Source organism: Cetorhinus maximus, chromosome 26 (assembly GCF_964194155.1).
Source record: "Cetorhinus maximus chromosome 26, sCetMax3.hap1.1, whole genome shotgun sequence".
Classification (NCBI taxonomy): domain Eukaryota; kingdom Metazoa; phylum Chordata; class Chondrichthyes; order Lamniformes; family Cetorhinidae; genus Cetorhinus; species Cetorhinus maximus.
In genome coordinates this window covers 32,008,799-32,032,783 of record NC_135904.1, presented here as the reverse complement: position 1 = coordinate 32,032,783, position 23,985 = coordinate 32,008,799, and positions in this window count along the sequence as shown.

Sequence of the window (23,985 nt, the reverse complement as noted above, 5' to 3'; positions counted from 1 at the left end):
ATTGCAGACAGATATAGAAAGGTTGAGCGAGAGGGCAAAGATATGGCAGATGGAGTATAATGTGGGAAAATGTGAAGTTGTTCACTTTGACAGGAAGAATAAAAAAGCAGAGTATTACTTAAATGGAGAATGGTTGCAGAATTCCGAGCTGCAGAGGGATCTAGGTGTTCTAGCACAAGTCACAAAAAGTTAATATACAGGTACAGCAAGTAATTAAGAAGGCTAATGGAAAGCTATCCTTTATTACAAGAGGAATTGACATAAAATGAAGGATGTTATGCTTCAATTATACAGGACATTGGTGAGGCTACATCTCAAATGTTGTGTGCAGTTTTGGTCTCCTTATTAAGGAAGGATGTAAATGCATTGTAGGCGGTTCAGAAGAAGTTTACTAGATTGGGGCCGAATGGCCTACTCCTGCTCCTATTTCATATGCTTGTATCCAATGGCACTATTCAAAGAACATAAATGAAATTCCCATAGCTCCCTGGCCAACATTCTTCTCTCAATTATCACCAACAAAAATAGATTCACTGACTTTAGAAAGTAATTCATTGGTTGTGAAGTCCTACATGGCACATTGAGGACTTGACAAGATGCTTTGTGAATATGCTTTTTTACTTCCTTTGAAGGCCTATGAAAGCTTAAAGTGAAAAAAAAAACACCAAAAATGGAAACATGCAACAGCTCTGAACACTGGTGAGCAAACAATGGTGGAGAGGGTGATAGAACAATGGCAATCTGTGACTCCTGGAACTCTGGAGATTCCTGACACTCTGTAAGCTTATAGTTCTCAGACATGCTGCTGTCAGTTGTCCAGCAATGGAATAAACTAGCTTGTTTTAATGAACAATGTACCTGTGACGTGTTCTATACATCTTTACAGCTGGTTGATCAATGTAATTGATGCCTCCTGTGACAGTCTTGAATGACACCATAGTGGAAACATTATTGTGTCCTTTGCTGCAATTTGTGTTGCAGGAAATGTGGTAGCACCAGACGTGGGTTGCAATGCAGACATAGCTCATTGAATGGCTTCCTTCGTGAAGCATTGTCTATTCAAGCACTGCTTCTGTAGACCATGACAAGCTACTTGACTGTATCCAGAAGAGTAGAACCAGAGGACATGGCCTGTGTTGTAGGGAGATAAATATCAAACAGAGTTTTACCGGCCCTCAAGTGGCACACTGGACAGTGGGGGAAGCAAGTCAAATAATGAGGAGCCAAATAGGGACAGCTCCTCAATGCAGTCCCACACCCACCCCCCCCAGGGGCATTTTCCTACTGCCCTCTACAAGAATGTGGGCAGCTGATTTTCCTAATTACAGTTTTACTAAGTGCCATTTTATGCGGCTGCCAATATTTTGTTCCCTGTCACGTGGCGAGGTGCCAGTTTAATGGAAGCTCAATGGCCCAAAGAAGGGGTTGCATGGAAGGCCACCCCCATGACCCCTCCGACCCTCAGCCTCCTGAATTATGTTTTTTTGGTCTTACCTGCTGGTTCAAGGTTACCTTCCTACCTCAGCAGCGCCCACCTCTGCCCGTGTCACTGCTGAGGCTTCAGAGCTGCTGGCTATCTGATTGGGCGGACAACATCAAAAGCCTGCCCGTCAAACTTAATTGGACAGTTGGCCCTCAGGTTTTTTTTTGAAAAATATACTTTATTCATAAAATATCTGGAAGAACATTACAAAACATTTCAAAATCGCCATCACAAAAAGTGCAATCAGATTCAACTTTTACACATGGATCACGAGGTGCTTCAATACAATCAATGAATATTACAGTCATTTCAATATGGTCATTATAGACAATCAAACAATGCAATGGTTTGGAGTTATCACATACCTCATGTTGCACTCTGAGGTGCTTCAATACAATTATAATACAATTAGTATTCAATGCATACATTCATTGTGAGCTGTTCAGCCCGTTGGGCTCTAAACAATTCCCAGCCCCTCGGTGCACTATGGCAGAAAGGTCTTAGACAGCGACCTTTCCCCGTCATGCCTTTGCGGTGGCTGCCCCAAGCTTTAGTGCGTTCCTCAGCACGTAGTCCTAGACCTTGGAATGTGCCAGTCTGCAACACTCGGTCAGGGACAATTCTTTGCACTGGAAGACCAACAAGTTTCAGACAGACCAAAGAGCGTCTTTCACCGAGTTGCTGATCCTCCAGCTGCAGTTGATGTTTGTCTCGGTGTGTGTCCCTGGGAACAGCCCGTAGAGCACAGAGTCCTGTGTCACAGCACTGCTCGGGACAAACCTCAACAGAAACCACTGCATCTCTCTCCAGACCTTGTTTGCAGAGGCACAATCCATAAGGAGGTGAACAACGGTCTCTTCCCCACCACAGCCACCTCGAGGGCAACGTGCAGAGGGGGTGAGACTCCTGGGGTGTAGGAAGGATCTGACGGGGAGGGCCTTTCTCACCACCAGCCAAGCTACGTCTTGGTGCTTGTTGGAAAGTTCTGGCGATGAGGCATCCTGCCAAATGACTTTGACAGTCTGCTCGGGGAACCATCCCGACAGGATCCACCCTCTCTTTTTCCCGCAGGCCCGCCAATTAGGAGGCTGCCTGTGGTAAAATTACTGACATGGTCCCGTTAACAGCAAGTGTAGGTTTGGGATCTGCTTTCGCCTCAACATCAGGGTGCCAAAGCCAGCAGTAAAACTCGGGCCAATATTTCAGTGAGAGAGTGACCAATCTATGGGATCAGACTTCCTGTGGTAGTAGTTAGAATTGATTCAGATGAAGATTAAACAGATTTGTTTCAGAAAAAAAACATTTTGGTTTACAGTATGTGATATGTTTTTAGATACCCATCTGTACAGACAGGATTTACAGGCTGATGCGAAATGGGAGATATGAGATGCCCACATCATTACTGCCTCACTTAAATATGCCCGTCCATTGCACAGTGGACACTCGCAACGCTGGACAAAATGGAAAATCCTGCCTTCTGTGTTTGCACGTCTGAGTGACCTTTAAGCTCGACGAGAAAAGAGGGGAAAACCAATTAATCACATGAATTGCAAACAAGTTTTTTCGAATGCAGAACGTGGTACCAATAGATTAGAAATGCCCCTTTATAAAGCATCTTATCACTTCCTTCAGAAACAAAGCGCTTAATCTCCAGTGAATTATTTTTTAAACGGAATTGGTTACGTCTGTAGAGGAAAAGATGGCAGCTGAGCAACGGGCAGTTGATCTGTTTTTGGTGATGTTGGTTGAGAGGGATCACCAGGAGAGCTTAAACCCCTCTCCTGAATAGTGGAACAGTCAGCTCACCAGAACAGCAAGGCCTTTGGGGACCAGGAAGAGAGAGAGAGGGAAAAAAAAATGAAAGTTTATTTTTCTTTGTTAACAGGATTGAAAAAAATATCCACTGGCAATAATGATCCTTTAACGGCTCCTCAAGCAACTAACGAGCCACTTAAACATTATAAATGTCAGGAAGTTAGCTAATCCAGCTATAGGAAGATCATTTTGATGTGGAGCTATAAGTATTAAACAACTCCCTATTTATCCAGGAGGCTTTGCATTTCCAGTCACACATCTGCTGTCTCGTAAAGGGAATCAGAAGCGAGTGCTCGAAACTTCCTTTCTGAAAACAATACACTTTTGCTATTTCCCCCCAGACTTTCTCCCCACCCCCTCCGCTTTCACAGCTTTTCTTTTTATTAGCTTTAACCGTGATTTGTAAAACATCCAGTTTGCCCTTAGATTGGGAGTCACTTCATTGCAACGAGTGGATCGTTCTTTCCTGCCTTTGAGTTGCAAGGAGTTGTGTTCCAAACACATAAGCATAACTGCAATATATTTCGTATCCAGTGGAAAGAGTTTAAGAGTTTAACAAATAGTGTTGAAAATTTCCCAACAGTTATTATCAGAATTTACGCTCCCTCGTTCCCAGTCTACAGGGGAAGATTTTAACTCCTACCCCTGCCCCACATCTGGCAGAAACTAGAGAAGGGGGTGGGGCAGTTTTCCAGCCTGACCTGGCTGGTAGCAATGTGAAATTTCAGAAGACAAAACCATTCAATTATCAGCCGGTAGGTTCCCCTTTAATGATGCAAATCGGGCCCTGATGACTTTGGCAGGACCTGATCTGCTACTTTAACCTAAAGTCTGAGCTGGGGAGCATTAAACCAAACCCACTGGGAACAGCAGCCAGGACCAGTAGAAAGGACTCTAACTTTTTTACGAGTTTTGTTTCCAGCCCAGGAGAGGCAGGAGCGACCCTCCAGGTCCCATGATCACCCCTCTCACAATGCTTACATTGTACTGGGCCCAGTATTTCCCCATAAATCCTAACTCTTTAACCAAGGTCATCTGTCTTAAGGTCTCCTTATGTGGCTCGATGTCAGTTTTTTGTCTGATAATCACTTCAGTTAAGTGGTTTGGGGCATTTGACCACATTGAAGGTGCTGCATAAATGCAAGTTGTTGTTTAATAACCCCTTACTAATCCCTATTCATAAAAAAAATGTACTGAAAAGTGATACAGTGCTTTTAAAGTGAAACAATGTGAACACATGAGATAAAAAGGAATATGCTGATAGGTTTGGATGAAGAGGGTTGGAAGGAGGCTCATGTGGAACATAAACAATGGCCCAGCCCATGTGGGCCGAGTGGCCTGTTTCGGTGCTATAAATTCTATGTAATTCTGCGCATTAACGTTCACTACTGTGAAAACCGGAAAATATTTAAAAATGCAACAATTCCATGCAGTAAATGCTGATGTTGGACCTGTTGAATGTTTATAGAGAAATAAAATAAACACCGCACTGAAAGTTTACATTTAGTAGCACCTGCGTTATAACTGGATCCTAATTCCATGTGATAATGGAATTCTACTGACTTCATTTGCAATTGCAGGATGATCATTAAGGGTACGAGGTGGTAAATCATTCTATGACACTGCTGTCATTTTGAACTCAGCACAACACCTGGCTGAAAATGGGTAAAACTACTTTCGTTTATATATCGCCCTTAATTAATCACACTTAACTAATAAGGCACTTGGTAGCGGTGTCGTTAAACAAAATCTGACACAGAACCGCGTAAGAAGACATTAGGATCAGTGACCAAAAACTTGATTAAAGAGTGTCTTACAGGAGGAAAGAGAGGTGACAAGATGAAGATTTTTAAGGAGAGAATTCCAGTGCTCATGGCCAGCTGGCTGAAGGTGCAGCTGCCAATGGTGAAGTGAAAGAAATCGAGGATGCACAAGTGGTCAGAATTGGAGTTCTGGAAGGGTTACCGTGCTAAACGAGGTTACAGAGACAGAGAGAGGCAAAGCTGCTTGGGGTAATGCCCTTTGCGCACTGTTGCCTGTCGGGCATGGTGGCTTACCATAGTCATGTGACCTCTGATGTCATCCCTTTGTGAGTAAGGATTCAGGCAGAACGTTACCCACCACATGGAACAATGGCCACAGAGGAAATTGAACACGGGGGTGAGAATTTCGAAATTTGAGCCATTGTAGGGTCACAGAGCCTAGAGGTGATGGGCAAACAGGACCTTAGCATACAGCTTGCAGTGTTTTTTTGGATGAGCTTCGGGGATTAGTTGCTGTTTGCTGAACATTCAATCTCACTTCGAGCCCAGAGTGGAACCGATACCTGGGCCTGAGTTTTTGAGCCCCACTGTTTTAGTTGACGTGACTTTGAGGCCTGGGAAGGCTGACCACCCCTATGAGGCAGGCAGGCCATTAGGCTCATTAAGCACCTGCTTAAGCAGGGATTAAGGTGGCCAACTGGGGCTTTCCAGTCAGCCTCCAGGTGTCTCAGTGACCCTCCGGTATTCACAACATTCCTCGTATCTTTCTCTTGATTCTTTTGGTGACGATTTTAAATCGGTGCCTTTTGTTTTCAAGATTCACCAGCGAAAATATTCTCCCTGATTTATTTCCACAAAGCCGATCGTAACTTTGAACACCTGCAAGAGATCTTCCCTGAGCCCCCATTGTCCTGATGAAAAGAGCTCTAGGGCAGAATGTTTAGGTCGACGAGCGGGTGCGCACCCGGCGCAATCGGATGTGAAATTGCGCGAGGTGACGTCGGGCGAGCATCCCGACGCCATCCCGTGCTCGCACGATATTTCGGTCGGCGGTCACCTGTAAAAGTCGGAAGCGCGCCCACCGTCAATTAAGAGTCCAATTAGCGTAATTAAAGTTGCAACTGTCTCCGATTTTTCATTGTCCATCCAGCCTTACGGTTGGCGGACGGGGTGAATCAGCCTGGCTGACTTCGCATTGTTCATGAAACCTCCACCAAGGGCGAGATGAGGTTTCCATTATTAAATTTTTAAAAATTAAAATCTATGGACAGCATCTTTATCGTGTATATATTCAGGTGATTGACTGTGACGCTCGGACATTTTTCTCCTGATTTTAACAACGTTGGGCAGGATTTTCCCCCTCGGCAGGCGGGCGAGTGCCCAACACGCCCGAGCGTGAAATAAAGCACGTTGACATCGGCCAAGCGTGCCGAGGTCAGCACGCGCTCTCATGACAGATCGGTCAGCGGGCGTGTGCCGGGGCCAGCAGCCCGCCCGCCGACAATTAAAAGGCTTGTTAAGGCCATTAATTTAACAATTGGGCTGAACTTTTCACTGCCCGTTCGACCTAATGGTTGGCGGGCGGGTGAAAAAGCCAAATGGGCTTTGCATTTTTTTTAGGAAACCTCATCCACGGGCGGGTTAAGGTTTCCTAAAGCAAATAAAATTAAAATTAAAGTTTTACTAGAATTAAAAACATGTCCCTGACAGAGTCACATGAGGGGAGATGATTTATGACATTTTTATTTTGTTCATTTTTGTTTAAAACAGCGCTTGATCTCCCTGAGGCAGCTCCGTGCCTCAGGGCGATTGATACACTCTTTCACACGAAGTTTGCGCTAGGCCCGCTCGCACTCCTCTCCCCGCCCACACAAGGCAGTGCTGCTGCTCGCGTTCCACGCTCGGTAGGCCTTAATTGGCGGTAAATCGTGGTGCGGTGCCGATTGCAGGCGGTGGTCGGCTTCCCGGCTGCCCCCGCCTGCCCTCGCCGAGCACCCCCGCCAAGGGCAAAATTCTGCCCTTTACTTAATTGTTGTCAAGTCTTCAGCTCCCGGAGGCCCTCCTCCCACCCCCACCCTGGCTGAGCATTTCAGTGTGCGCTTCACGCTGTTGGCCAGCCAGCGTGAAATCGTGGTCGGGGGCCAATTGTAGTCAGCGGTCAGCTCCCCAGCCGATCTTGGACCCACTGATCATGCCCACCCGCCAACCTAAAAATTCTGCCCCTAGTTTCATTCGTGGCTTCTCATTGCTGAAATCTCTCAAATAGTCACACACTTGTACTTGGCTGATTCCAACAATAGAGTTTATTGCCTGGAGGCGGACATCCACAGGGAGGCTGGGTACCAGCACTCCAGACAGGCCGAGAGACATTCCCTGCCTGCTTGTGTGGGGTGCAGCCATTGACTGCCTTGTACAGGGCCCCACACAGGTCCTGGGTGCTCTGTTACCATCATAGTGGGTCTCAGGTGAGGTTCTCAGCATTGATAGAAGCTGCTGAATGCAAGGCTGTTAGTAAACTTTACCTTTCATTGAATATTCAACTATGTACAGTACAAGGCTTAGCACAAGGCTTTACATAGAACTATCCCTCAGCGTACTCTATCATGAACTATTCTATCTAGAACTAAGGGCCACTATTTGAAAATAAGGTACCACTTATTTAAGACAGAGATGAGGAGAATTTTTTTCTCTCGAAAGGCTGTGAGTCTTTGGAACTCTCTTCCTCAAAAGGCAGTGGAAGCAGAGTCTTTTGAATATTTTTAAGGCAGAGCTAGGTAGATTCCTGATTAACAAGGGGGTGAAAGGTTATCGGGTATAGGCAGGAATGTGGAGTTGAGGTTGCGTTTGGATCAGCCATGATCTTATTGAATGGCGGAGCAGGCTCGAGGGGCTGAGTGGTCTATTCCTGCTCCTAATTCGTATGTGACCTTATATCACTGATGATGTAAACTGTCTACTTACATATTTGACATTAACCCTTTACACAAAGCTGCTTTTTGTATTCTTTAATGTAAGCTCTTACCGAGTTGCTGAAAGGGCACCTTCATGTTGAATTGCCTTCCCAGTGAGCATATCTTAAACTGCAGCTGGGTGATCGCTGAAGCAGGAAGGCCCCTGATTGACTCTCCACCATTGAGAGCCCACCCACTGCTCTTATTTCAACAGGTAACCTGTCTCCATGGCAACTAAAGGGAGGTCGAAAATGGATCGTGTCCGCAGGGACGCGATGTACAAGCCTCTAGATAAAGGGGAGAAAACCATGCCCAACATCACCCTCACCCTGATGGCCACCTTTGTGTGCAGCTGCATCAAGCTGTGCGTAGACCCTCGGTACGCAACCACCAAGTGTCACTACGCACTGAGGCTCTACCTGTCCCCGGTGTTTCGAAGGATGGGTCTGGCCACGCTGCCGCGGAACGCTCCAAGTAGTTGGACTGTGCTGTACCACCTGTCCCTCGTGGAAGAATTTATGCAGAGAAACACTTTTGACCACAGGTCCATCAGGCAGTAATGTCCTACAGGCCCTGAGGGAAAAGGAGATGGTGGATCCTGTGGGATGGCTCCCCAAGCAGACTGTCAAAGTCATTTGGCAGAATGACGCATTGCCAGAACTTTCCAACAAGCACCAAGACATAGCTTGGATGGTGGTGAGAAGGGCCCTCCCCGTCAGATTCTTCCAACACGCCAGGAGTCTCACCCCCTCTGCACGTTGCCCTCAAGGTGGCTGTGGTGGGGAGGAGACCATTGTTCACCTCCTTGTGGAATGTGCCTTTGCAAAGAAGGTCTGGAGAGAGATGCAGTGGTTTGTGCTGAGTCTCATCCCAAGCAGTTCCGTGACACAGGACTGTGTGCTCTACGGGCTATTCCTAGGGGGCGACACCAAGACAAACATCAACTGCAGCTGGAGGACCATCAACTTGTGTCAAAGACGCTCTTTGGTCTGCCCGAAACTTGTTGGTCTTCCAGTGCAAAGAGTTGTCCCCGACCGAGTGTTGCAGACTGGCACATTCCAAGGTCCAGGACTACGTGCTGAGGGACGCACTAAAGCTTGGGGCAGCCGCCGCAAACGTGCAATGGGGAAAGGTCGCTGTCTAAGACCTTTCTGCCATAGTGCACCGAGGGGCTGGGATCTGTATAGACCCCTCAGACTGGATGACTCAGAAGGAATGTATGCAGTGAATACTACATGTGTCACAATGTTATTGAAGCACCTCAGAGAGCAACATGGTCTATGTCGATAACTTGAATACCATTGCACTGTCTGACTGTCTGTAATGACCATATTGAAATGTCTGCAATGTTCATTGATTGTATTGAAGAACCTCATGATCTATGTGGAAAAGTTGAATCTGATTGCACTTTTTGTGATGGCCATTTTGAAATGCTTTGTAATGTTCTTTCAGATATTTTATGAATAAAGTCTATATTTCCAAAAAAAAAACAACTAAAGGGATGGCTCGGTTGAACTTCCAGCCAGTGTCTGTTTGCCCCCAGGGGTGGTTTGAGGACCTGGGAACAATCCTGTCTCCCGTTACCTGCCCTAAGGTGAAATTTCAGCCCTTATCGTCGCAGAAATAGACCCTCTGGATCCATTGGCAGTGTTTAAGACAGGATTCCAGGGTAACCTCCCTCAGATATCCCTAAAACTGCTGCCTCAATGTAGCTGGAGTGAGGAGGGAAGGATCTCTCACTCACAATCCCATTGGAATTTAAAAATGGGTTGGAAGCCTGACTGATCTGATTCCTGCCCCAATTTCCAACCACAACACCTTGTGACAGGGAATATTCTGGAACAGCATTGGGAACAACAGAAAACTACAGGATTTTTTTCAGGATTACAGGAATTAATACACCAATTATTGATCCTAAAGTTTCAAAATCTTTTACATTTTTACTACTTTTTGTCGAGGTTCGATTTTCCTCCCTCTTCTATTTGTTTGCTCTTTCTTCCTGGAGGTCACCCTCAAATGTGTTGGAGAACCAACTTCCAAAGGATGGTGGGATGGAGATGGTATCACACCATTGACCAATCCTCCAGCCAGTTCTCCTGCTGAGTGCCATTCCCCAACGGGAGTATGGATGGTGCGTTCACTCCTTACATTTGTTTTCTCTCTCTTTGTGCCACCCATTGTACCAATCCCCTCATACAATCTGATAGCTAATAGTGAGGCAGGAAAATTCAGCCCACAAATTCATCACTGAAATTGGAGCCTCTACCATCACTATCATAGCTCTGGACTGCAACATGCATGTAAAAACACATGTTGCCACAGCAACTGGGACTCCTTGGAAGCTGGTTGGCTCAGCTGGCTGGGTGACTGGTGTAGGTCAGTTTGTTGCCAACAACATGGAGTTCAGCCCCTGTTCCAGCTGAGGTGAATTTGGGACCAGCCTCCTTATCCTGCCTGTTGTGGGTTGGACCTGCTTTCAGGCAGAGAACCAAAGAAGTTTCTTTACTGTAATTTCACTTTAACCAAGAGTTGTTATTTCAAATATCAGGATCCTTTTATACTTAATTGAACTACACTCCAGAGAGCTTAAAAGTTCAAGCCTCTTGACACTTGACAATTATCTCATAAAAGCCAATGTAAAAGTGAGTGTTTGAAGGATAGAGCAGGAACCAGGGAAGCACAACACAGAGCTGGACCCATAAACAAGAAAGAGTTTTCATTTATTTAATATTTTCGCATCATCAAGACATCCCATAGGACTTATATTTTTTTTAAAATATATTTTTCTTTTCCCACCTATTCTTAAATTTATTTCAATCTATTGTTTTATTTCCACCTTTTGGCCCACTTCGATCCCTTCTTCCCACCCCACCCCCACTAGGGCCATCTGCCACTAGCTTGTCCTGCTTGCTACCCTTAATGTCTCCATTAGCACATTCCTTAGATAATATCACCACCGTCAACACCCCTTTGTCCTTTTGTCTATGACATCTTTGGCAATCTCTTCTTTGCCTCCACCTATCACTGGCCCTCTATCCAGCTCTACCTGTCCCACCCCCCTCTACCAGCTTATATTTTACCTCATTTCTCTATTTCCTTAGTTCTGATGAAGAGTCATACGGACTCGAAACGTCAACTGTGTTCCTCTCCGCAGATGCTGTCAGACCTGCTGAGTTTTTCCAGCTATTTTTGTTTTTGTTTCAGATTTCCAGCATCCGCAGTATTTTGCTTCTATCTTAGTGTTTAATTGACTGCCACTTCTCTTCCAGGAATGCCTACCTTGCAGAAGTACAGCTCTTCTCTCCGACAGGATTTCCGTTTGTCTCTTTTGCCCTGTTCACCTTCATTGCTTTCCATTTCTCTCCTGGTGTTTGACAAGGTGTTCACTGAAACTCGCTTTCACGGCCATATTTCCTTCCTCAGTGACTGTCTCCGTCTCCGACTTATCCCACATGGATTCCAACTGAAGCTCCATCCCTCATGTTTCGAACCCACCCAGGATTACAGGTATCTCTCGGACATACAACGCTCCTCGGACTGCTGTTCTCATCGCATCCTGAGATCCACATTCAGTGCCATGCGCCGCCATATGAATATACTTGACCCTCCCCTCCAGCAGCATCGACTCACCCTATCTCTAAGCTGTCCTTGCCCCCAGTTTCATTTTATTCTTCGTCTCATCCGACGCCTCAACAAGAAACTTTGTCTCTTTCTTTCAGGTGCAATGGAACGCAAGCTCCAACAACTCATCGACACCAACGCCCATCCAGGACCCTCCACCCCTGCCTGTCCCTCTGACCCCACCCCGTCTTCCAATCCCAGCCCCAGCCGTGTATTCACTATACCCCCTGACCTTCCCCTCTCTGATGCTGAACGTTCGGTGCTCAGCAAAGGACTCAGTTTCATACCCTTGCGCCCTCACCTCAATGAATTTCGGGCTCGGCACGATGCTGAACTCTTCTTCTGTCACCTTCCTCTCCGTGCTCACTTCTTTGGGCAGGAGTCCTCTCCCTGTTCAACAGATCCTTTTACCCGCCTCTAATATTCTCCCTCCACCTGGACCCCTCCCTTTGGATTCTTACCTGCTCTTGATCTTTTCATTGAGAACTGTCAGTGTGACATCAGCCGTCTCAATTTCTCTGCTCCTCTCACCCACTCTAACCTGTCTCTTTCTGAACTTGCTGCACTCCGTTCTCTCAGGTCCAACCCTGACTTTGTCATCAAACCCGCTGACAAGGGTGGTGCTGTTGTTGTCTGGCACACTGACCTCTACCTCGCAGAGGCTGAGCGTCAACTCGCAGACACTTCCTCCTACCTCCCCCTGGACCATGGCCCCACCACTGAACATCAAGCCATTGTTTCCAGGTCTGTCACTGACCTCATCTCTTCTGTAGACCTTCCCTCCACAGCTTCCAACCTCATAGTCTCCCAACCTCAGACGGCCCGCTTCTACCTCCTACCCAAAATCCACAAACAGGACTGTCCCAGCAGACTGATCGTGTCAGCCTGTTCCTGCTCCATGGAACTCATTTCTTGCTACCTTGACTCCATTCTCTCTCCCCTTGTCCAGTCTCTTCCCACCTACATCCGCGATTCCTCTCACGCCCTAAATCATATCAACAATTTCCAGTTCCCTGGCCCCAACCGCCTCCTCTTCACCATGGACATCCAATCCTCTACACCTCCATCCCCCACCGGGATGGTCTGAGGGCTCTCTGTTTCTTCCTCGAACAGAAGCCCAAACAATCCCCATCCACCACTGCTCTCCTCCGTCTGGCTGAACTTGTTCTCTCACTGAACAATTTCTCCTTAAACTCGTCTCACTTCCTCCAAATAAAAGGTGTGGCTATGGGTACCCACATGGGCCCCAGTTATGCTTGTCTCTTTATGGGGTATGTGGAACATTCTTTGTTCCAGTCCTACTCAGGCCCCCTCCCACAACTCTTTTTCCGGTAAATAGATGACTGCTTCGGTGCTGCTTCATGCTCTTGTCTGGATCTGGAAAAAATTATTAATTTTGCTTCCAATTTCCACCCCTCCATTGTTTTCACATGGTCCATCACTGACACTTCCCTTCCCTTCCTTGACCTCTCTGTCTCAATTTCTGGTGATAGACTGTCCACCAATATTCATTACAAGCCTACCGACTCCCATAGCTATCTCGACTACAGCTCCTCACACTCCACTTCCTGTAAGGACTCCATCCCATTCTCTCAGTTCCTTCGCCTCCATTGCATCTGTTCTGATGATGCCACTTTCCAAAACAGTTAGACCATAAGACCAAAAGACATAGGAACAGAAATTAGGCCATTCGGCCCATCGAGTCTGCTCTGCCATTCAATCATGGCTGATAAGTTTCTCAAACCCATTCTCCCGCCTTCTCCCCATAACCTTTGATCCCCTTACCAATCAAGAACCTATCTATCTCGGTCTTAAATACACTCAGTGACCTGGCCTCCACAGCCTTCTGCGGCAATGAATTCCATAGATTCACCACTCTCTGGCTAAAGAAGTTTCTCCTCATCTCTGTCCTAAAAGGTCTTCCCTTTACTCTGAGGCTGTGCCCTGGGGTCCTAGTCTCTCCTACTAATGGAAACATCTTCCTCACATCCACTCTATCCAGGCCTTTCAATATTCTGTAAGTTTCAATCATATCCCCCCTCATCCTTCTAAACTCCATCGAGTATAGACCCAGAGTCCTCAAACGTTCTTCATATGTTAAGCCTTTCATTCCTGGGATCGTTCTCGTGAACCTTCTCTGGACCCTCTCCAGGGCCAACGCATCCTTCCTGAGATACAGGACCCAAAATTGCTCACAATATTCTAAATGTGGACTGACCAGAGCCTTATAAAGCCTCAGCAGCACATCCCTGCTTTTATATTCTAGTCCTCTCGAAATAAATGCCAACATTGCATTTGCCTTCCTAACTACCGACTCAACCTGCAAGTTAACCTTAAGAGAATCCTGGGCTAGGACTCCCAAGTCCCTTTGCACTCCATATTTCTGAATTCTCTCCCCATTTAGAAAATAGTCTATGCCTCTATTCTTCCTACCAAAGTGCATGACCTCACACTTCCCCACGTTGTATTTCATCTGCCACTTCTTTGCCCATTCTCCTAACCTGTCCAAATCCTTCTGCAGCCTCCCCGTCTCCTCAATACTACCTGTCCCTCCACCTATCTTTGTATCATCTGCAAACTTAACCAGGATGCCCTCAGTTCCCTCATCTAGATCATTAATGTATAAAGTGAAAAGTTGTGGTCCCAACACTGACACGTGCGGAACTCCACTAGTCACCGGCCGCCATCCCGATAAGGACCCCCTTATCCCCACTCTCTGCCTCCTGCCAGACAGCCAATCTTCTATCCATGCAAGTACCTTGCCTCTAACACCATGGGCTCTTATCTTACTGAGCAGCCTCCTGTGCGGCACCTTGTCAAAGGCCTTCTGGAAGTCCAAATAGATAACATCCATTGGCTCTCCTTTATCTAACCTACTCGTTACCTCCTCAAAGAATTCTAACAGATTTGTCAGGTATGACCTCCCCTTGATGAAACCATGCTGACTTTGCCTTATTTTACCATGTACTTTCAAGTATTCTGAAATCTCATCCTTAATAATGGATTCTAAAATCTTACCAACGACCGAGGTCAAGCTAATCAGCCTGTAAGTTCCTCTGACATGTCTTCCTTCTTCCTTAACCGAGGTTTTCCACTCACGGTGGTTTACAGGGCCCTCAACCGTGTCCAGCCCATCTCCCGCGCATCCACCTTCACACCTTCCTCTCCCTCTCAGAACCATGATAGGGTCCCCTTTGTCCTCACTTATCACCCCACCAGCCTCCGCGCTCAAAGGATCATCCTCCGCCATTTCCGCCATCTCCAGCATGATGCCACCACCAAACACGTCTTCCCTTCACCCCCCCCAGTGGCTTTCCACAGGGATCATTCTCTCCGGGACACCCTGGTCCACACCTCCATCACCCCCTACACCTCAAACCCCTCCGACGGCACCTTCCCATGCAATCACAGAAGGTGCAACACCTGCCCCTTTACTTCCCCCCTCCTCACCGTCCAAGGGCCCAAACACTCCTTTCAAGTGAAGCACTTGATTTGCACTTCCCTCAATTTAGTCCACTGCATTTGCTGCTTCCAATGCAGTCTCCTCTACATTGGAGAGACCAAACGCGTACTGGGTGACCGCTTTGCGAAACACCTTTGGTCTGTCCGCAAGCATGACCCAGACCTCCCTGTCGCTTGCCATTTCAACTCTCCACCCTGCTCTCATGCCCACATGTCCGTCCTTGGCCTGCTACAATGTTCCAGTGAAGCTCAACGCAAACTGGAGGAACAGCACCTCATCTTCCGACTAGGCACTTTACAGCCTTCCGGACTGAATATTGAGTTCAACAACTTCAGATCATGAACTCTCCCCTCCATTCCCACTCCCTTTCCGATCCCCCTTTTTCCAATAATTTATCATTTTTAAACAATATATTTTTCTTTTCCCGCCTATTTTTAAATTTATTTCGATCTATGTTTTTATCTCCACCTTTTAGCCCATTTCGATCCCTTCCCCCCACCCCACCCCCACTAGGGCCATCTGCCACTTGCTTGTCCTGCTTTCTACCCTTAATGTCCCCATTAACACATTCCTTAGGTAATATCACCACCGTCAACACCTCTTTGTTCTTTTGTCTATGACAACTTTGGCAATCTCTTCTTTGCCTCCACCTATCACTGGCCCCCTATCGAGCTCTACCTGTCCCACCCCCTTCTACCAGCTTATATTTCACCTCATTTCTCTATTTCCTTAGTTCTGATGAAGAGTCATACGGACTCGAAACGTTAACTGTGTTCCTCTCCGCAGATGCTGTCAGACCTGCTGAGTTTTTCCAGCTTTTTTGTTTTTGTCCCATAGGACTTTACAGCCAATGAAGTACGTTAGAAGTGTAGGGAAATGCAGCTGCCAATTTGAGCACAGCAAGCTCCCACAAGCAACAGCAACATAAGTGGCCAAATAATCTGTTTTAGATGTTGGTTAAAGGGTAAATATCGGCCAGGAAATGGGGGAGAACTCCCTGCTCTTCTTTGAATCATTTCATGGGATATTTTACATCCACCTGAGGTTTAACTTCTTCTCCAAAAAGATGGCACCTCTGACAGCGCAGCACTCCCTCAGTACTGCATCGAAATGTCCTAGATTCTGTGCTCAAGTATCTGGAATGGGAATTGGACCCATAACCACCTAAGTCAGAAGAGACAGTGCTACTATTGAGCCACAGCTAACAAAATAATTGAAGCAAAGTGATTCTCCCGGTAGAGAAGGTGAGTGGCATGTTACAGTGTTTACATGCTAAAAAAGGATAACCACTAATCAATTTAAATGGCATTATATAGGATGTACAGCATAGAAACACACCAGGAGAGAAATTGCTGACAGATCTCAATGAAAAGATCAAGAGAAGGTAAGAATCCAGAGGGAGGGGTCCAGGTGGAAGGAGAATATTGGAGGTGGGTAAAAGACCTGCTGAGTTTTTCCAGGTATTTCTTTTTCTGTTTTTGTTTTAGAAACACACCATTCAGCTTCACCAGTCATACTGGTTGAAAGAGAGTTTAAGCACCCTCCAATCCCGCAGCGACCACCAAGACTCAAGCTTCTTTCACCGGTTTTATTCAGGGGAATGTTTTATTCAGGCATATGCAGGGGAGACTGTATCCATACAAGATGGGTACAAGCTCCCCGAATGGTTGCATTTCCTTGCAGTTATACTTTTCCCTTATCTTATCCTATTTGCATGCATCAATGATGAATGCCTACATCTCATTAACACTCTCAATTAGTTTTATCTCTATCCTATTCATTCACACACATAACCAGTCTTCGATGTGTACCTGTTTGCACCTTGTTACAGAACCCAAGCATTTTCACACGTACTAAGTTTGGTCTATCCTATTATCTTCAAGACACTCGTACATAATCACATTCTCCACTCTTATTCAATGAATACACACGGTCTTTGATTCTTATCTGGTCCAGACTATGGCTTGTGGTTTATCAAAAGCCATCTCTTTGTCCATTATATTTGGTTTTTAGCCCCTAGACCTCCCCCTTCACTGGTGTTTATGCTCCACTCGAACCTTGTCCTGTCCATCCTCAACTAACTCTATCAGCAGAACCCTCTATTCTCTTCTCTCTCATAGGCTGATCTAGTTTTCCCTTAAGTACATCTAAATTATTTGTTTGAACCAGCAACCAGTCTCCAAGGCCAGAACTTTCCCGTTGGCATGTAGGGGTGGGACCCACACGCTGACGCGTAAAATGACGCGCGGTGACGTCGGGCGAGTGTCCTGACGTCACTGTGCACCATCGTGATATTTCATTGGGCGAGCGCACGATGATCTCCAACGCGCGCCCGCCATTAATTAACGGGCCACTTAAGGCCCTTGAGGCACCAATCGACACCGATTTTTCGGCACACCGTGCGATCTTTGACTTGGTGCACGGGTGCAATAGGCAGGCAGGTAGGAGACATTTGTATAAACCTCATCCACGGGCGGGGTAAGAGGGTTCAGTGGGGTCATGACTGTGCTCTGTCAAATATTGATCTTTCAAAGTTACTGATACTTGTCTGTGTGATCTGCAATACTTCAAAACACATACCGGCTGAATGGACTGGACTCACAACCTTCAGGTCAGCACTCTGCAGTGAGGAATCTTTTTTGGGCCTGCAGGTTTCAGGAAGCCTTCCCTTAGCCTGGGAATGGGAGTTGTGCTGTCCACTCGAGGCACCTCCTCTGAGGTGGAAGGGAGGGCTAGAAGGGGGAGGAGGCCAGGAGTGCACATTCAGCCTCCAGGGGAGCCACCTTTGAGAGGAGAGGCGCAGGCACAAGGGGTGCAGGGCCAAGAGGTAGTCCAAGGTGGAAGGGGCCGCAGAAGACACCACTATTCTGCTGCCAGGATATACAGGCGGTGAAGCAGCTACCTCAATATGTCTGAGGTGCAGTGCCGAAGGAGGCTCCGACTCTCAAGGGAGACAGTCAACTATATCTGTCAGATGACAGGGCCTGAGATCTCTGCTATGCCAGTGGCTCTGAAGGTCACAGCTGCCCTCAACTTCTATGCCTCTGGCTCCTTCCAGGTCTCGGTGGATAATTTTTGCGGTGTCTCCCAATCAGCTGTGCACACTTGTGTCAAGCAGGTTACAGACGCTCTGTTCAGGCGTGCATTGACCTTCATCCACTACCATTGGGACCAGGCAAACCAGACACAGCGAGACATAGGCTTTGCGGCCATTGCTGGCTTCCCCCGCGTCCAGGGTGCTATAGACTGTACACATGTGGCCATCGAGGCGCTAGCAGGTGAGCCCGGTGCCTTCATCAACAGGAAGGGCTTCCACTCCATGAACGTGCAGATAGTGTGTGATCACAGGATGCTGATTCTACAAGTCTGTGCAAGGTACCCAGGCAGCTCCCACGACACCTACATCCTCAGACACTCCCAGGTGCCAGGGCTCTTCAGTGCTCCAACCCGGCTGGATGGATGGCTGCTGGGTGATGAGGGCTATCCCCTCAGAAGGTGGCTTATGACGCCTCTTCGCCATCCAAGAACAGAAGCTGAGCAGCGGTACAATAGGAGCCAGGGCACCACAAGGGCTGTGGTGGAGAGAGCCATTGGTCTTCTCTAGATGAGCTTCCAATGCCTGGACCACTCAGGGGACGCACTCCAGTACCCCCCAGATCGTGTCTCGGTGATAGTGGTTGGATGCGGCGCTCTCCACAATCTTGCGCTGGAAAGGGGGGACACAGTGGATGATGAAGATGTCGACGCAGTGGCTGTGGCTGCACACGATGAGTCCAGCAGTGAGTCCGAGGATGAGCACACACAGGGAAATGCTGAGGGGGTAGACGCTGACCCGGACATACTCCAGGGAGTCAGGGACACCCGGGAGGCTTTAATCCAATGAACCTTCAGCTAGCACACCACAGATGGACCTCCAGGACAAGCCTGGGCTGTAGGCTCCATACTCGACACCTAAGTGCAAAATCTGCCTGGATAGGAACAGTTAGTAAGGACTTTGTTAATAAAGCTGAATGTCCCACAAATCATTCATAACATTATTGGTAACCATCCTCCTGCAGAAGAAAAGAGGCTCCCTCAGCCATGGTGACATGTCTGAATTTAATATTATAACAAAAGAAACTTAAAAAAACAAAATGACAAAGATATTAAAAATTACACCATTTCATAAAAACCTCATCTCAGGCCAACACAAAAGCACCAGTGATAAACCCGTGGTGTGCCTAAGGTGCCTTATGTTTTCGTTTCCGGGTGCTGCGTCTTGGTGCTGCCCCATTGCTGGGAGTGGAATCTGAGCCAGCCTACTGACTCTGCTGTCCTGTTGGCCTTGATGACCTTGGCAGCCGCCCTCTGGCCCATGGAGCCTGTGCTGGCTCCGCCTGGGAGGGAGCTGCCAGTTCCACAGCTGGCATCACCCCAGTCATCACAGCCTCACCAAATGGTAAGGTCACTGGGAGAGGGACAGAGGACCTGCCACCCTCATCTGGAACACCTTAAGAGGAGCTCACAGAGACGACAGGCAGCTGCTGCGCCGACGTGAGGTCGCTTCAGACCTCCCCGCTCACCGTGGATGGTTGGACACCGAGCTGGGAAACTAGGTGCCCAGACCATCTCCCACACTGGCACTGACCAGCTGAAGTCAATGCCGATGTGAGGGCTTGCTGGTCCGAGCGCATCCCCAGGAAGCCCTGATTGGTCTCCTGGAGGAGCCTCTCCATGAGGGTCACCACTCTCTCCATGGCGCTCAGACATGAGGCTCTTTGCTTTGGCGATCGTCCGCGTAGACTCCTCCACCACAGAGACCAAGCCAAGCATAGCCTCATGTATCACCCCCAGATGCTCCCGCACACCCGGCCGCATTTCATGCGTTTTCTGCGTCGTGGATGACTCCAGAGGCACATCATCAGGCACCGACTGACCATGTGCCTGGTCCCCTGCAGTCCTCCGACTGCTGGCGCCATGGGCACTCTCTGTCTCTGCCACCTCCTCCAGTGACTGTGAAGTGCCCTCACCGCTGTGCCCCGGGACACTAGCCAATGTTCTAGTTCCCACCGAGGCGCTAGTATCTGCGCTGGTGCCTGCCTGGCAGAGATGGTGTGACGCTGGTGAGACTTCAGGCCCCTCAGGTGTGGGAGGGGACCTCTGCTGCTCCTCCTCCCGGCCCTGCTCTGCTGATGCTGAATGGAAGAACAAGGACATTGGATCAGTTAACGTGGAGACAATGTCAATGTGCATCCCTGTCCCCCGGATCATTATGCACTCATCCTTCCATAAGCAATGGTCAAGCCATGTTGCAAACTTCAATCACTGAACATTCAGCACTGCCAGGGCTGTTGGGAGAACAATGGTGACCTCAGTGCTGGGCAAACACACCTGCCCGTGGCACCCCAGCCTCACTTGACACTGGTGGACCTGGACACATGGCGCCTCTCCAGATCTAGGCCTCCTGCTCGAAGCGGCTGAGAATCGCCAACTTGGCCGGCCCTCCGCCAGTCTTCACCCGCTCGGGGGCATTATGTGCATTCTTCTCCTGAAAAGGAGAGAAGAGCATTGATTAGTGCCATTTGTACCTGGACTCTCTTCACGGACGGCCCACCCCAACCAGAGTGGGACATTGCAGGGTTCCAGAGCTCCTCACCCCGCTGCTGCCGAACACTCACACAAAGATGCTAGGCCTGCTCCCCAACCCCTCCACCCCCTTGGCCAAATGCTGCCTACATCATATTAGGCACAGCACGGTCTATCCTTCCATAGCAAGGAGGCGATAACATATTTAAATATCCTCCCTAAGCTAGTAGCCCAAGGTCTAATTCAATTAGTGAATAGTATTACCTTGACATTACAACACAGAAAATGGCCATTTAGCCAACTGGTTTATATCGGTGTTTATGCTTCACATGAGCCTCCACCCACACTACCTCATCTCATCTTATCAACTTATCCTGTTTCTCTCTCTCTCATGTAACTATCTAGCTTCCCCTTAATGCATCTATACCATTTGTCTGTTCTTCTCGGTCTCTATTAAACCCCTTCATAATTTTAAAGATGCCTAATCGATTCCCCCTCAGAACAATGGTGCAATGGCATATTCCATGATAACATCAAATGTGATGGGAGGAAGTCACTGGAAATGATTCCTCTTTGATGATTACAAGGGGAAGATAATAAAAGGCAAGGTTTAAGATTCTTAATGATCCATGTTTTAGAGCACTGTAGTGCCGATCTATCCTGCCAGCCAATTGGTGGAGATTCCATCCAAAATTGCCTGGCCCATCAAGTTGCTGATGCTCCTGGCAGTGTCACAAAGGATCACCTTTTGAAAGTAATGAACAGCGCCCTAGAAGGAATGAGATGCTTCCCCCAGGAATGAGAGCAATACAGGTCCAGGAAATGCAAAGGCACACATTGTGACACATCAACTGGAGTGGGAGGGCGGTGTGATCATCCAGAGATGAGTGATATTATTACAGGGGTTTGGACAGCCATCCCAGGAAAACATCTGGAGTGGCAGTATCTGTGGAAAGAGAAACAGAATTAATGTTTCGAGTCCAATATGACTCTTCTTCTGAAGTAGAAGAGCTGAGTTTTGCCTGCTGGAACAAGGTGGAGTATATATCTCCCAGGAACAATGATGCTCATTCCTCTTTGTTTCACAATCAGTTCAAGCCTTGATACCCGGTTTACACTCTGTGGCTTAGAGCGTGACTTTCTGTGATAGACCTGCTGTGTTTTTCCAGCACTTTCGGTTTTTATTACAGATTTCCAGAATCCACATTATTTTGCTTTTAAATGTCTAGAGTGGTTGGGAACTGAGCAGAGTCACAGCCTTGTGGGTCATATTTCACCAGGGGTAAAGGAGCTTGTTGTTTAGCCTGTATGGCAAAGCCCTTACTCATCGTTTTGAGTGACACTAGAGTGCCTGACACAACCTGGGGATCCAATTCTTGTCGTGGAGTCTGTGAATTCAATGATGTCATTAGGAAAAGGTACAGTTTGTACATAATGTGGTGAACTCACCATATACCCAGGAAATGCACTGATTGATGCTCAGGGCAGATGGACTTTCTTCAGTTACATAATATTCAGTTTGATTGTAGTGAAAATGCTCATTTTTATGTCAATATGACAAAGGCAACATTTTACTTGTGATGGCTTTTAGGATTTTTAAAAATTTGCTGAATTTTTAGTTATTCTTTCCTAACTCAGAACACCCTCTAAATTTGACCTCTCATCTGAAATGGAAGCTCTTAGAAGAACCTCCAACATATAAAGAAAGATTTTTTTACAACATTAAGACATCCCAAAGCACTTTATCACAACTGCAGGACTTTGGAAGTGTACTCACTGTTGTAATGTAGGAAACGTGACAATTAATTTGGGCACAGCAAGACTCCACAAACACCAATGAAACAAGCAATCAGGTCATCAGTTTTAGACATTGATTAAGGGATAAATATTGCTCTAGACTCTGGGATAAGCTTCCCGCTCTTCTTTGAATAGTGCTGTGGGATCTTTTCCATGCAGCTGAGAGCGCAGATGGGGCTGTAGTTTAATGCATCATCCAAAGGTGGCACATCTGACAGTACAGCACTCCCTCAGCACTACACACATATGTCAACTGGGATTTTGTGCTCAAGTCTTCAGCCAGGGATTTGACCCTGGGACATTCTGATTCAGAAGAGAGCGTGTTACCACTGAGATGGCATTGTAGGAGGCAATGCGCTGGTGGAGAGATTTCCCCCAATCACTATGGCCCAGATTTTACATGGAGACAGTGGCCCCACCCACCAGCCTGAAAGCCAAGGATAAGCCTGACTCCACCAGCCCCTGGAATCCACAACTCCATTTTATGTTGCTTCGGCAATTAGTTGCCTATAGCCGTAGTTTCCACCGCTCTGAGGCAGGTGTCCTACCTCCAAGAATTTCCAGCCAATCAGAGGGCCAGCAGGTCTTCAGTCTCAGCAGTGCCACCAGGAGCAGTGGCCATTGCTGGCACTGCAGGAGTCCCAGACCAGCCACTCGAAACGTCAACTGTGCTCTCCTCCGCCGATGCTGCCAGACCTGCTGAGTTTTTCCAGGTAATTCTGTTTCTGTTTTTGTTTTGGATTTCCAGCATCCGCAGTTTTTTGCTTTTATCTCTAGAGAAGTGCAAACATCTTGGAGGTTTGTGGGGTTGGAGGAGATTACAGAGTTAGGGAGGGGAAAAGCCATGGGCAGATTTAAAAACAAGAATGAGAATTTTAAAATCAAATGTTGCTTGATCGGGAGCCAATGTAGGTCAGTGAGCATGTGACCTCAAGTTTATAGAGGGTAGAATGTGGGAGGTCAGCCAGGAATGTGTTGAAATGGCTGAGTCTAGGGAAACAAAGGCAAGATGAGGGTTTCAGCAGCAGGTGAGCTGAGATGGGTCAAAGTCGGGCGATGTTACAAAGATGGAAATAGGTGCTCATATGATTTATTATTTAGCACGTGCATAGTCACAGAGCCAAACAATGGCCTTGTCAGTGGCTAGCTGGAATTCTTTAAACCTGCCTTCAAGTTTGATCAGCAGACTCTGCTCGATAATGTGAGTCATTGCTTGGACTGCAACACAGCTACAGCATGGATGATCTTGGCGACCCCATCGATGTTCAGTGGCTGCACAGAGGCCTTGGATAGTTTGAAAACAGTTGCCATGGGAGATCAAAGCCGGGTTGACGAGCAATGCGGTCTATGATGAGAGAGTGATTTCAAGTGAATGTTCTTTCCTGCCAGTCCTCCTGCCAAAGGTCCTCAGCTGTTACTCCTTGGCGTAGTGAGGGGTGTAAGGGAAGGCGTATTGCTGGTGGGTTGAGGAGGTTATTGAGTAAGGGCAGGCTTAGGTCAGAGTAGACCTTCTCCTGTAACTTGCCC